This window comes from Diabrotica undecimpunctata, chromosome 2, assembly GCF_040954645.1.
Source record: "Diabrotica undecimpunctata isolate CICGRU chromosome 2, icDiaUnde3, whole genome shotgun sequence".
Lineage (NCBI taxonomy): Eukaryota > Metazoa > Arthropoda > Insecta > Coleoptera > Chrysomelidae > Diabrotica > Diabrotica undecimpunctata.
In genome coordinates, this window is record NC_092804.1 from 14,479,017 (window position 1) to 14,492,067 (window position 13,051).

Below are 13,051 nucleotides of genomic sequence, written 5' to 3' on the forward strand. Positions count from 1 at the left end.
GGACAGAAAAATTTGGAAGATTTGGTTTCGAAAATTAGTTCACGGATTCTTTTCTAAATCTTCTAATTTCTGTCTCAGTGATCGGTTCAAGCTTCTTTTAGATTCTTAGTATTGATTTCTGCTCCAAAGTCAGAGACGAAAATGCCAATGAACATCTAAAAATCATACGAACAAGCTGAATTTTGGTGAGAATGTCAATTTTAGGACCCCAAAAAAGATACAAAGAAGTTTGCTCCTCCTATCCCCGGGGTTCCTTCTAAAACCCCCCTTCTAGGAGGAGCGGAACCGAAAACATCGATTTACCGAATCTGTACGCCGAAAAAAATGTTTATTAGGATTTTTTGTATAGAATGAACTCTTCTTTCAGAAACAGCACTTAAGCCAGCCACTCACGTTCCAACGCCGTAGAACGATTTTGTCGAATTCGAATATTACAAAATTTAACGTAATTTGTTGGTGTATTTGCACCATTCGACCAAATTGGCGCGATTTGACGGCAGACAAACAAGTCAGTTTGCAGCAGTACAAAAATCGTACAAAAAAATCGTTTGAAAATGGCTTATCACGACAAATTTTTAAGAGATTTATTTGACATTTATAAAGAACAAGATTGTCTTTGGAAAATAGAATCGACATCATGTCATGATAAAACCACTAGAAAAAAGCAATGAATACTTTGGTTGCTAAATTTGAAGAAGTGAAAGTGAATGCTAATGAGGAGTTGGTAAAAAAAATTAATAATTTTCGAACATCTTACAAAAGGGAATTAAAATTACTAAAGAAATTTATGAGCCAAAGTTATGGTATTTTCAATTGCTATTTTTTTAGGCGATCAAGATTTTCGAAGAACACCTGTCTCTAATATGTCTGATGGGAAAGAGGTAAGTAAATGAAAGAAATATAATTCATATACATAGCTTTATTTTGTCAGATTACAGCGCCTTCATTATTAAAATATTCCACAAAATTGTTTCTTCTGACCATTCCAGTCTGTGACAAACTTTTATTGCGCGAACTTTCTTGTAGATCGATATTAAATATATCGTTGGTACTTACCTTAAAGTTGTTCTTTCATATGGGGGTATTGAAGAACGCATAACTGTGTCCTCTTTCTGAATAAAATGTGTTATTGCTGATAATCTCATTTCATTTCCATCTCATTTGCGGTCGACCTCTTGACCTTTTTGCAGTATATGGTCTCCAGCGGCCAATTTCTTTATTCCATCTTCCATCCTGATATCTTTCGTTATGCCCAGCCCATTTCCATTTTAATTTCAATGCATGTTCGACAGCGTCTGTTATTTTGGTTTTGCATCTTATCCACTCGTTCCTCTTTTTATTTCTCAACGATATTCCCAACATTTGTCTTTCCATAGCTCTTTGAGTTTTCTTCATTCCATCTAAGTTGTTCTTGGTACAACTTAGATTGATGCAAATGAGATGGAAAGATGACATTGAGCAAAGCGCAGGTCCAATGTGGAAAAGACAAACAGAAGACAGAGACAAATGGGAGAGGCCTATATTTACCACATGAATAGATTTTGGGCTATAAATAGATAGATAGATAGATTGCTGATAATGATAACAATTCAACGTAAGTAGATTCATCAATTTGAAGGTAATTTCTCCAATCATCTGGATATAATCGCAATTCTTCCAATAAATGTGACTGTATATATGACTTTTCAGCAACCAATTTTTGCACCAGCACCTAAGTTTCTTGCATTTTTCGTTTATTTTCGGTTATACCAAGAGCAAGAGCCGCTACAAGTATATCGTTATCTGACATGTTTCTGATTGCTTCCTTATTTTGTGTTGCAGATTTGAAAATAAAACTCGTACTGCAAAATCGGTACGTGTGTATTCCCATTCGATTTTCAATATTATTGTACTGCAATTGCAGCCAACAAAATTGTACTGCGCCGTTGGATCGTGAGTGGCGGGCTTTAGGTTATCGGTCCATCGTGTTAGGGACATTACCCTTCTTCCCTTGTCTACTCGTGGTCTCCCCTCAAACAATTTTTTTTGTCTATCTGCCGTTTTCATTCTTGCAACATGTCCCTCCCGTCCACCTTCATTTTTGTCTTGTGAACTGAGTTTATGAATCTAATTTATTAACTTTATTTATTATAATATGTTCTAACACTTAGTTTATTAGAGTCTTTATTTAATTTATGTACAAGATTACACTTATCACTAAAAACTAGAACACAACTACTTTAATTTATATTATTTATTTACAATATTTATTTTCAGACTATTTACACTAATTTATTTTCGCGTTACAATTCGACGACTCTATACCATTATTCAGACTAACTTCAAATAAAAATGTCCTCTACATATACAAAACAGCCGTTATTCTGGAGTCCCCTCGACTGGACCTGTGCTGACCCTTCTCGAATAGTATGGAACGCCAGACATGTTTTTTAGCGGATCGGAGAACCTACTAGAAAATACTCGTTAGAATAATAAAATGTTTACAGGTTAAATATGAGTAATATTTATCGTAACACTTGTAATACGTTCGATTATGTTTTTCACTCCAGTTCGTCTATGAACTTCTATGTTTCATAGTGTATTTCTCAAGCTTATTTCAACTATTTACCTTCCTATTTTATGTTGTGTCCTCAATTTTTCCGCTGATGTTTGTGTGATAGTTAAGGTTTTTGCTCCGTATGTAAGGACTGGTAGAATACTGTGATGTTATTTATTTAACTGCTGTCTTTTGTCTTTATTCAATTTATAATGTCTTTATTAAAAGGTTCTTATTTTAATTTATTAAAAAGCACGATAACTTATATTAATTTATTTAACTACTCAATAATACATAATTTATTTAAAGGCGAATGTGACAATTAAATCGCGGGCGCGAGTCTTCAGATTTAACCGTCCCTTCCAAATAAAATGTCCTGTTAATATATGCCAATGCCGTTAGCTAGAACCATCGGCAGCCTTCTCGACTAGCGGCGAAATTATAACGGTAAAGGCAAACGGGTATTTTCACATCGGTTCGACCGTTTTTCTGGAAGGTCCCTTCAGGTAAATAGAAACCTCTCGTAAAATCTAAAACATAAACATGTGAATAAAAACATGTTTACAGGTTAAAACTATGACTCATATTTTTTACGTAACAATACACTGGTCGAAAACTTCCCTTTTTAAATGACTTTTACTTACTTAACTTTTGACAGTAGTTACTAACATTGAAAATTAAAAAGTCTTAGGTTTTTTACAGTTTTTTATGCAAGAACTTAGTAGATCAACATTCATAAATCGCCATTTTAAATCTTTAGACGTCTTATATAAGATAGTTAACCGATATTTCATTTAAAATGCTTTACTTTTCACTCGTAGGCGAAGGTACTTAAAAGGGGGTATTATAACCTCAAATTATTAATAATTTAAAATATCCGCTGAATTCACTGCAGAAAACCTACAGATTTTAATTTATTGTGGTCCACAAGTCTCAAAAAACTTCTTGATACACTTGGCCGTGTTACCGTATTTCTCTGAATCATCTCCTAAAGCTTTCTTTTTACTTGCAAACCAGGAAAATATCCTGTATACTACATTCTCATAGGTAAGAGGACCAACAACGCAATTGAGGACAATTATAATGATGATTGAACATTGCGCTCTTGGAAAACTCAACGGCAAATTATACCAATAAACAGCAAAACAATTATTGTAAGTGACTGTAAATTTATATTCAACAGCTAAAACTAATTTTTAATACAAATTAACTTCTTGTATTAATGAACGGTTTTATAACACTAACCCAATTCTATTACTCTTGAAATAATTAATTTCATATTTAATCTTACGCTGAACGCTGTGTAATGTTACCATTAAATTCAATCTGCTCGTGGAATTGACCTTATGGTTTGCGGTCTTAACTCTCAGTTTATGTTCGTTACAAAAATTATACCACATACGTCCATCTACCTATATATTTTCCTAATCAAATAACCGCTATTGATACGGTACACTGATATCGTACCAAATAACACTATGTGTTTACTGTTTATCATACTACTAATAAGTACATTTCTTGTAATCCGATATCATACCATTACATTTGAAGCTAAACAGATATATTTCGTTGATTTGAAATTCTGTACTGAATTAAATATTTCGTGTTGTTTAAATAGCAATGAAAGTTAATCTAAAAAAATTCAATTGTTTTTACTATTTCCATATAGAAGAACTTTGGAAAGCAGAAATCAAACATAGACGAATTCATTTATTAAAGTAACTTATTAAAAACTAATATAACACAAAACTACACCTATTATTTGCCCCTTTGCCTTTATTCCTAATTTCCTATGCAGGTAAGGGTTCGCTAATTAAATTTTTTTCCGTAAGATTCTATCTTGGGTCATACCGATATCAAAAGGACACCGAACCTCTAAAAATCATACGAACAAACTGAATTTTACTTGAAAATATCAATTTGGGGTTTCAAAAAAGTTTGTCTTTCCTGGTCAATGGAAGTGATAAATTTTATTGATCTCATGAGAATCGTAAAAAATATCAAAAATCGCGCAACGGTTTTTTATTTAACAGCTTCATCAGGTATTGCATTACCATCCTGGCTACATGTGGCCGCGCGTTGTCTTGCATGAAAATAAAGTTTTCGCCCACAAACCCAGCAAAAGGCATTGCATGCTGACCATGCTGATAAAAAACCATCCTGGACTCATCATTAAACAAAACATTTTTCCAACCTTCTATTGTCCAATGCTCGTGGTTTCTAGCAAACTCAAGTTAGCGGTGTCGATGAGCTGCTGTTAGCAAAGGTGCTGGACAGCAGACCCTTAGATCAAATTCCCTTAACCTTCTTCCCACTGTAGAAGTGCTTAATGTCCACCCGTGAGCATTTTGAAAACGTTTTTGGGTTGCTCTAGCCATAAAGAACCGATTTTGCAAAAAAGTAAGTTGTACAGAACGGTCTTCTCTGGCCGCCGTGGTTCTTTTCGCGTCTGATCCTGGTTGTCGTTCGTGAGATCCAGTTTCTACGAATCGTTGGTATATTTTGGACCATACAACGACTGACTCCAAGCTCTCTGGCCACTGTCAGGCTTTTCACCTTTAAAATGAATTTTGATTTTTGTTGATTGGACACTCAATCAATTCAACTAACATTCAAAATCGTCGGTCGCTTTAAGGGCCCCCGCAGAATGCAGAGTTTTTATCGGCCGATCGTTTGGTCAGCTTCTTAACCCGTACGGAGAAGTATGCATATTATACCGATTCAGTATCGGCCGATAAAAAAGTTTGATGGGCTTCCCAATTGCCTTCAAACTAACTGCCAACTATCGGCCGACTGTTTAATCAGTGTTGACTAACTACGACTTACGCACACGACGTCGATTGTTTATCGGTCGATAGTTCAATTCGCTTATAGCTTTAGCGTCCCAACTCGTGCTGTGCTAATATTTTTTGATTATTTTTACGAGAAAATGGTTTTGCCCAATTCACTATCGTTGATTGAAGAAACGTGCGTGGTGAAGTTAATAGAAGAAGTAGAGCAAAGACCTGCGCTTTATAAAAAAAGTTTAAATCTGAATCTCTCCTCCAAAGGTATAGAAAATCTTAAATTGGTATTCTCCTTTGCTATAGCTGGTCCAATTAGCATCACTAATTCATCGAAGCTGGTTATATTAATCCGATAAAAAGCGAAACACTTTTTGGGTAATCAAGTACTTTAGAATGGTGTAAAATTTTGCATTAAAAAATTTTTCACTGAGAATTGGATGCACCCAACACTCACAGAATCTCTTCTTGATTTTCCTCCTTCATTGTTGAGAGCAATAATACAATAATAACATTTCTAGTAGACAATGCTTGCATGGTGGTATTGACCAGATGTTAAATTATTATAGTTGCGAACACAAAACTATGAGGTGATACAAAAAAATAGGCATACATATTTTTCAAATTATGCTAATCAACGCATAGTATTTCTATAATAATTTTAATACAAAAATGTCATTATATGACTTTCGATTGTCGGTGATTGATAGTCTTTTGGGACTAAACCCAAAAATCCCTCAAGTCAAGAAAAATTTGACGTTTCATTTGCCATCCCATTGCCCTAAATCAGCTAATGGTATTACAAAACGACGACGGTGTAAATATTGCTGGCAAACTAAAAAAGAAAGAAAGGGCTCATTGTTTCATTGTGCGGAGTGCCCTGAACATCCGGGATTGTGCTTAGAAAATTGTTTTAGACGTTTTCATGAAGAAATTGAAAATTAGATAATTTGTTTTCTTGATGTTGTTGCCATTTAATAATTACTTGTGTTAGTTATCTAGGTTCATAATTATATCTTTTCTCAATCAGATTATTATTATTTTTTTAAGTTCAGCCGACACATTTTCTGCCCTGTGGCCACCAACGCGACTCACGCGGTGAGTTTTTTTTTGTGACCAAATTAATTTTTTTTGTACCCATATTTATTATAAATGACTTTTTAAAGTGTACCTTAAAAATTAATTAGTTTACACAAATACATCTCAGTGGCCCACTGTTTTCCCTTAAAAAAAGAGACGGAGCTGAACGTGTAAACGGGTTGGGCTGTTAGTGCGCACCCGAGCCAACTAAACAGTCGGTTGGTGAAGAGGTACTAAAGTTCGTATTTGCCTGGTGAAATGAGCGGTCTAAGTCAATACCACCTTTATTTTTGTTATATTCAGCGACTAAACGGGGCTTTTCTTTATCAATTCCTTTCCTAGATATTGTTGGAACCATTTCATGACCAAATTCGGAAGAGATCATTAAAATATCTCGCTGATCTTTCCATTTACACACACATATCCCTTTATTATTGTAAGCACTCACCAGTTCATTTTGTTTTAATTTTTGAGAAACAACTTCGTGTGGATTTTCCGCTCTTCCTGTTCTCAATGTTCCTGTAAGATAAGTTTTAACCGAAAGTAGTTTTTTACACAATGGAACACTATTATAAAAATTATCCATATATAAGGAGTGACCAAAATTTAGTTTCGAGTCCATCAAATTTAGCACTATTTTTTCCGTATGATTACGTCCTCCAACTACAGGGTCACTAGCTCCACTATAAACTAATATGCGTTGAATCATCCCGGTACATTCTGCCAAAGTATACAGTTTGACACCATATTTGTGTCGTTTGCCCTTGAGAAATTGACGAAAACTAAGTCTTCCTCTCCATAAAATCATAGATTCATCCAGGGCTAATTTTCTTTCTGGATAATAAAGATTCTCCATTTTATTATTAAAAAAATCTAATAATGGAGATATCTTGACAAGGCTGGACTGGTTATTGTCACTATTATTGTTAAAATGTAAGGCACGCAAAATTAACATAAAACGATTTCGGCTCATATATTGTCCAAACACTGGAATACTAAATAAATCATTTTTCTTCCAATAATCATTCATACGATTAATTTTTATGCTTCCCATGTGAAACAACAAACCAAGAAAAATTTTAAATTCTTTTACAGTTATATCCTTCCAAGCTGCAATTCTACTTTTCTCAGATTTACTTAGAGAAAGAATATCAACGGCATATAAATTGCTATTTTGAATAATTAGTGTCATAGAATAATTCACATGCCAATAAATTGAAGTAATCAATAGGATTGCTGCCACCCACATTAATTTTCAATCCTGGTATTGCTGTAAATGGTAGCACTGTAATTGAGATGGTAGCACATTCAATCATATTTTGAGACTCATCATCACCATCATCATCTTCAGATTCTTCTTGTAAATTAGGATCGTCTGTCCGATCATCTTGATCACAATATAAATCTTCATCACTTGCATCACTAGCGTCATGTGAATCTTCTAATATGTGTAATAATTCATCATCTGAGATTGGCTGAGAAGTTTCCCACCTACCTCGTTTAGTAGTCGAAGGTTGGCAATATTCATCACTCATTTTAAAAATAATTTAAAATTGAAGTATTTAGCAAAACACGTGTAATGACTAACAGTAAAACCAAAAAACATCTAACACCGAAGGCGTAGAAAATATTACTGAATCCATAGCAAAATAAACCGACGGCATTAGATTATGATAATACAACAAATTATTATACACTTGGGAATGCACACCCCAATACACGCACACAAATAGGATTAAGGAAAAAGGAAAGAATTGTTGCCCAGGCATTTTATAGTCCCGAAGCCACAAGGAAGTCCACAAAAAAAAAGTGTTTTCTGATTAAATAACGTAAATTCATATTGATATATTCATACTTTTCATTAAACCGTTTAACGTAAATTTACCTTATATAGCAAATATAGAAGGGGCCCGTCAGGCCTTCTATATACCGCTCCGCGGACTAGGCCCTTAAGGCAGATCGAATGAAAGATCTACTCGCGAAATCCGAGCACTGAGGTCATGTACGGCATGCATGGGCTTGGTGGCCGGACCCCTCTCGGGTGCTCAGCCGGCGCCGGCGAGGAGAACAAAATTTATTTTGCCAAATCGGCGGCTGAGTGACCGAGCACACACTCTTTTCCGGACATAGAGTCACCAGCTCAGGCTGATGGCTCTATGGTCGGAACACACGCTCTTTTTTCTTTTTTTTTAGGGACTCAAGTCCCGACGTAAAGCTAGAGTAAAATCAATAGAGTCAGTAAAGTAAATAGGGAGAAAAGCCTAGATGTGGCTACCCCTACAGTTAGGTGGCATAACCACATTCACTAAAAACCGAGGATGTCCTATTACCCAGGGCATCTTAAGTAAATTTCAGATCATAAGCCACCTCACGTAAGTCACACGACGAGGAGGGGTGGTGGAAAAGCCTGGGGGTCAGATAGGTACCAATTCGACTAGCGAGGTGTGACCGGTTTGATCTTCGGACATGTGGATCCCATTCTTACATTGGTATACACATGTTCCTAGGGGCAGGGTTGATCACTGCGTGTGTGTGTGTACAACAAATTATTGCAAATGCAATATAATCTAAATACATCTGGTGATTCTTTCAAAGCTTACCGATGCTTTTAATTTTATTACTTTACAACCTTTTATTACAGCTAATTTTGTCGTTTTCGAGCACGTCTAGCTTGAATATTTAAAAAGTAAGCAATGAAATTGAGGGTTTCATATTTTATCATCCAATTTATCAATGGAACAGAAGATATTTGTTATAATTTTTGAAAAATCCGCCTAAATAACATTCATACATTGTCATATACTCAGAATAAAGTTTAACATCAGAACTTGTTAAACTATCGGCCGATAAAAAGTCTGCAATCTGCAGTAATAAATACCAATCAATAACAAATGTTTATAAACTTCTTCAAGTAAAATGGAGTGGAAAAGGACTGTCATTACTTAACTCTCCTATAATCTATGTAGGCAACTTTATTAGGCACAATTACCTAACGGAGATATTTTTGTAAAATGGACTAAAGACAGCAATTCAATGTCAATTGTCAATGTATTTGATGTAAAGTCACATTGTTTGATGTTTTGTAACACAAAATACTCTAAACTAACTACTTAACTTGATCTGAAAACAGAAGACAACACTGCCATATTTTGTACCAATCATGAATACAATACATTAGGCACTATATGTCCAGAAGAGGATAAATATGGGTACAAAAAGAAGAGGAATGAGTTAATTTGTAAAAAGAATATATTTTTGAGCAAAGTTTCGCTGCTTAACCAATGTAATATACACTATTTACATATTCAGTATTAACAGTAGTTTTTTGTTTAATATTTCGTAAGGACTATTGGTATGTCATTATTAATATACAAACGAAGATATATATGAATTTTAGATTTTAGTAAACAGGTGCTATACTTATCTCTATTGTGAATCAAAAATATTATGACACAATAATAATTATCGTTTCTTCAATAATATCGTCAGGGAAATTATACAATTGCTTCATTAATTCCAGTTCGTGCAGAGTACAGTAGATAACAATGAGACCCACGACTCGTTACAAAATATTTCTTTGTAAATCATGCCAATGATAGGCGGCAAATCCTAGCAAATCTGATGTTACGTAATAATTAAAATAAATGTATTGCGATTTTAAACCTTCATTGCACGGATCATCTTATTTTTAAAGAGTTTTTATTTGTAGTGCTATATAAATATTATAAGACAGGAAAGGTGTCTTAAAAGTTTGCATTAATTCCATTGTTTATAATATAACGCTTGGTAAGTTGACAATTGTTATTACTACGTCGTTATTTCTTTCTTCTTCTTCTTCTTCAAGTGGCCTGTCCGTTGCGAACGTTGGCTATTAACATGGCAATTCTGATCTTATTTGCGGCGCTTCTGAATAGTTCGACCGATGTGAGCCCGAACCACTTTCCTCAGATTTTGGAGCCACGAGTGTCTTCTCATGCCTGGCCCTCGCTTACTGTCTATTTTTCCCTGGACAATCAATTGCAGTAGACGGTACTTATCGTGTCTCAATATGTGGCCTAGATATTCAAGCTTTCTTTGTTTAATTGTATTCACGATTTCTTTCTCCTTTCCGATTCTTTGGATTACCTCTGTGTTGGTGACATGTTCGGTCCAGGATATACGAAGAATGCGTCGGTACACCCACATTTCGAATGCTTCTAGTTTTCTCGTGAGCGTCTCCGTCAGCGTCCAGGCCTCCACACCATACAGTAAGATCGGAAAAATGTAGCATTTAACTAGACGTAGTTTTAGGGGAAGAGACAAATCCCTGCTTATGAGGAGCTTTTTCATATTGCTAAATGCTGCTCTAGCTCGTTCTATTCTCGCCTTAATTTCTGTGGCCTGTTCCCATTTTGCATTTACGTTGGTGCCAAGGTACACATAAGATTCTACATGGTCAATTAGTATGTTACTTATCCGTAACTGTCGAGCAGGCTGTTGCTTCCTGCTTATCAGCATCCACTTTGTCTTCTTGAAGTTGAGGCTCAGGCCGTATTCCTCACTAACCGAATAAACTCTTTCCATTACCTGCTGTAATTCGTCTATGGTACTGGCAAGGATCACCGTGTCGTCGGCATATCTTATATTTCTTTCTAGTTTTTTAATAAACACATTTATAATTTGATATTAAGATTCTAAGTATCCTATATAAAGTACGTAACTCGTACGAACCTGTGCGGGGTTTAAAGTCATGACGTGCTCCTTCTGCCAAGCCCACGTTAACCTTGGATCTGCTCCTGTATGATGAGATGCAAAAGTTGATGAGGGTGCCTCATACTGTGACCGAAGTATTTCAGCTTGCGTCTTTTTATAATATTTACCAATTGTGTTGTTTAGTTCAGCGGTCTAAGAACTTCATCATTTCTAACTTTACAGACACAGCTTAACTGGGTCTATATAGACCATAATAGTCAAAAGACCTCCAACATAATGAAAATTATACTAAAATGATGCCATCTCCTGAGTGTTCAATCACAAATGCATCCCATTAATTTGTAATATCATATTAATCTTAACTTCCCAATTTTACCTAAATATTTGTAATACATTTTAATATATTTATAAGGTTATTTACTTTCCAGTAAATAAGATCACATGCAAAATATATAACAATAATTTCATGCGAATATTATATGTATGCAAGCACCTCAGGCCAAAGGTACAAGTTGTTTACCTTAATTATTATCAACTAATTCATTATCAACTTCAAACTCCTCTAAAAAAATTACATTTAAGTCAATAACATTATTCACACTAAATTAAACCCCAAAAACTCCTCAGAGTATAACCTAATTACCGTAAGAATCTTAAAGGAATTACCAAGAAAGGCCCTACTTTATCTTACACAACTGTATAACGCCATATTAAGAAAAGGACATTTTCCTCTAGTTTGGAAATTAGAACAAATAATATTAATTCCAATATTCGGAAAATCCTTGGAGGAAATTAAGTTGTACCTACCCATTAGCCTGCTCCCTATTATGTGTAAAATATTGGAAAACCGGCTGTTATCGAGAATAGAGCCGATTTTAATTGACACACAAATATTACCTCGTCACCAGTTTGGATTTAGGCCACAGCACGCTACCACTGAACAAATTCATAGGGTTTACCCCAATGCCAATGAACAAATGCTAATCACTTAAAAACAGAAAATATTGCTCCGGAATCTTCTTAGACATCTCCCAGACATTTGATAAAGTCTAGCATAATGGTCTTTTATACAAAATCATGATGATGATACGATGAGTATACCAGACTTTACCCAATTATGGCTGGAGTCCCTCAAGGTAGGGTTCTCAGACCAGTGCTGTAACTGATATTCACTGCGGACTTAACTACATCACCATAAGTCACAACAGCAACTTATGCAGATGATACAGCAATCTCTTCTCATGAAGACCCAGCCGTAGCATCACACAGAGTACAGGCTATCCTAATGCAATACAAATGTGGTTAAAAATGTGGCGTCTACGAACCAATGAGACAAAATCTGCGCAGGTAACATTTACAAATCGCAATGGAAACTGCCCTCCGGTATCGTTAAACGGTCAACCTCTGTCACAAAGAGATGACATAAAATACTCATGAATGCATTTGGATCGCAGGCTCACATGGAGAAAACACATATTTACCAAGCGAAAACAGCTGTTTATTATTAATATCAGGCTTATTATTGATATAATGTTGATCTTTTTTTATGTGAATCATCTCCAATATGCGTCTATTGTTGTAATTTTGTTCTTTTTCCAAAATCTGTTCATTTTTAAAATCAAAAGAATGGCTATTTTCTAGAGAATGCTTGACTAAGGCTATAGTGTTTAATATCTTGACGTGATGGGTTCAAACCAAATTAGCATTCAGAACCTACGTACCCCTATTAGCTAAGGACACTTGATAAGACACTGTGTCTATTACTGATATCCTCTGACAGTTTCTACTATATTGTAAACCCCGAAACCAGTCGTCCCCAGTTACAACAATAAATAAGTAATTTGGATTGTGAGTCTCTACTTTGCTAACATAATTGAGAATTTTTGTCTTTAATGTATGACTATATGATTGATAGTGTTGGCCGAATTTGATCAATTTTTCTTTAGTAAGAGTTCCTTCT

The 13,051-nt window shown here is 35.0% G+C and overlaps 1 protein-coding gene across 2 annotated transcripts in view; it reads right to left on the bottom strand.

Moving 5' to 3' along the window:
* LOC140434227 (uncharacterized) overlaps positions 1-13,051 on the bottom strand; it is a 144,133-nt gene that overhangs the window by 69,752 nt on the left and 61,330 nt on the right. The gene's annotated exons all lie outside the window — the stretch shown is intronic.